The following is a 3,235-nucleotide window of genomic DNA, read 5'->3' as shown; positions in this document are numbered from 1 at the left end:
TCCAATCATTTTCCCATGGGCTGAATCACAGCAGCTGTGTTTGTGTGGCCATTTGTACAGCCCGGAGTCATCTCCTGCAGCTTGGGGCGTTCAGCTGAGGAGGGCGATCTCCCTGGGCTCCCTCTGTACTCACTGGGGAGAGGTGGGAGCCTCCAGAAGGTGACTCAGTTTTTAAGGCTGTTTAAAGACCTTGTAAAGACTGATCTCCTGCCACAGTCTGTCTGTATGACAGACAAATATCCTAATTCATGGGCTTTGAACTGGGGGCTGGAAGTTATTTAGTACAAATCCCACTTTTGCACAGTCTTTTGGCATGTGCCAGGTGGATGGGGAGCACAAACCAGAGCATCTTTCCTCTAACCAGCGTTGCTCTCCCGGGTGCCAGGCTTCTGCCCGCACCCTGACGGTCAGCACCAGTTGCGCCTGTGGCACAGCAGCAGGTTTGCTGGCAGAGCCTTGCAACAACCTCCCCCCACCCCAAAGTCCCGTCTCTGCGCTACAGACAAAGCATTTAGTGCGACTGCAGTAAGCCAAGCAAGCATTTTTGCTCTGGTTCCTTTTTCATTCTAAAAATAAGTATAATGTAAGGAATAAGGAAATAAAAGTGAAAAGGGAAGCAAAACTTTCATTCTCACCCAACCATTTAAAAGCAGGCGCCTGCATAGTTTCCATGGGTTTCATTTTGCCTGGAGAATGTCTCCCAGGGGCTAACTTTAACATTTTGAATGAAGCATGTTTAGCCTTTTCAATAGCAAATCACACAGGAACTATGAACCACAAATGCAGCCTTATCTCCATCCAGACACTTGTTCCCAAAGAGATTTTTCCCGTTCTCTGTGCTCAGACCAAGAAAATCCAGGCGACATTATAATAACCCTCCCAGAGTTTCTCTGTAGGCACGCTCTATTGTACATTGAGGTTGCTGACAAGCTGTTATATGGTAAAGGTCTATTTTCTGTGTAGAAATCTGGTCCTACCATCTGCCTGTGAAATTTTGTCAATGGCTTTCCTAGGATTTCACCCCCAGCCTGGATCACAACTTTTATTGCTTGCTGATCCAGGAATGCAAAAATCTGTCAAAGAAGTCACATGCCCCTTTCCCTTCCCTCTGCATCTCTGCCCTCCCTTCCCTTTTAAACACTTGTGGGTGCAAGAGGGACGACTTCTGTCCCCAGGGAGGTTCCCTTGTCCCCGGGGCAGGCTTGGCGGGACACTCTTCCCCACATGTATCCCTTCTCCACAGGTCACTGGCAGAGAGAATACTGGGTCCACATCCACACGTTCTTCAGCCCAGATAGCTTTTGGGAGTATTTTTGGTTCATTTTATTCCTGACCACAGGACGTGACGCAACAGCCTTGTGTCTGACCAAGGCGGTGGTTGTGGCAGTAGCTGCTACAGCTCACTCTCTGCCCCTTGACTGCCGTTCCGCATGCAGCTGACCTGATGGCTTTGATAATCAAATTTTTATTAGCCTGTCAAGTAAAATGCTGGCATTGAGCCACTGGCAAGTGGTAATGCGGGCCAAATAATTGGAATAATAATTCACTCACATTGAATGTGGTCAATTTAAAGGTGGTGCTTATTTCCTGAATGGAAATGAATCTCTTCTAAGGATTTGGTTTAGATTAATTCACTGCATGCTTTACTTGAGCCCTATAATTTGATCACCGATACGTAAAGTAGGTTCATAAATAGAGCAATGGAGCCTTGGCTGTGCTGGGAGATAGTGCTATGCACTAATGTAAATTGTAAATGTAGAGTTAGAAAACCTAACAAGCTCAGCTGGCAAACTTCCATGTATTATCTCACAATAATTGCTTCCAGCCAGTAGACATTTTTTTGTACAGCAGAAGACAGGTTATTTGTATTATATATTTAGCCTAAAACTGTAATAACATCCTCTGGCAAAGGTATTATCTGATGGTGTCTGAAATGGAACCAGCTTTCCTCTCTCCAGGCATTAACAAATGAAAATCTTTGTGTTGTCTCATGGCATTTCCTGAATCGGAGAATAAAATGAGAAGGATTTTTAATTCATACAGTGTATTTCTTAAAGTAAACCTATTTTTGACAACCAGGTTTCCCAGAATTGTTACGTGTGGTTTGTATCACTGACCAGAGAAATATTTCCTTTGTGATTCTAATCAGGCAGAAACAACAGTACCCCTAGCAAGACTGGCTCTCGGCTTAGCAGAGTCAGAAAAATACCTGTGAGCAAGCAAGGCGCGTGAAGGTCACAGGAGATGGTATGTTTGTTCCTGTTGCCTCAGACATGCCTGGAAGCCTGCTATGCTGCCCATACACACATTCTCAGGCAAGCACTACAGTAGTGAGTAGTCCACAATTAGGAAGACTAATAAGGGTGTGTTTTAGAAATCTTAGGCAGAGACAAGTCTTCGTGACGGGCCAGGCTCACTCCTCAATGTAGCTGTTCCATCTGCTGATCATGAGAGAGAATGAGAAAGAAGGACGATGGCTTTATGAAGATATCTCATGTGCTTTCCAGTCCTTCGGTAACTTGGGAGGACATCATGTATATTAAGGAATTGGTTGGCCTGACCTCCCTCCCCACTCACAGGTCTTGGCCAAGGAAGTCTCTGCCGGTGTCTGGGTTAGGTGACTGTTGGGTCCTGGCACAACCCCAGAAGGTCAGGCTGTGGTAATGACGGGGTCCTTCTCAATAAGGGAGACCTGCCTGACTCAGGGAACACTAGGTAGGTCAGCTTAACCTCTACCCTGGGCAAAGTCACTAAAAATAGTTTAATTACTGGTAAAGAACCCAATCAGTTGTGAACTTAAGATGCTGATGTAATGAGTGCAGAAAGCATTAATGTAAACAAGCCTTGTCAGGCCAGGCATGAGACTCAGTATTCATCTTTGATGAGAGCACAAGTTTGGTGGATAAAGACTGTCATAAATGTAAGAGTTTTCTGTCAGTTATTTGAAAGAGTATCACACAACTATGTAAGATCAAAACATTCAGTGGTATGAAAAGGCACAGTTGTCCAAGGAGAACTGTTAAGGAATGGGAGTTACTGTAGTGAAGCCTGCATGGAGCAGTATAAGGCTTATCGCCGTTCAATGTTTTTATCAACATCTGAGAGTAAACGTAACATTTCTGCTATGAAATTGGATAGTGCAAACACTGGCCAGGTGGCAAATGATGATGAAAAGAAGAGTCACTTAGAGTGGCCAGGATTGCTCAGGAGAGAGCCCATCCAGGCAAGTGATGTC

This window comes from Egretta garzetta, unplaced genomic scaffold (assembly GCF_000687185.1).
Source record: "Egretta garzetta isolate BGI_Z169 unplaced genomic scaffold, ASM68718v1 scaffold118, whole genome shotgun sequence".
NCBI classification, from domain to species: Eukaryota; Metazoa; Chordata; class Aves; order Pelecaniformes; family Ardeidae; genus Egretta; species Egretta garzetta.
This window is presented reverse-complemented; position numbering follows the sequence as displayed.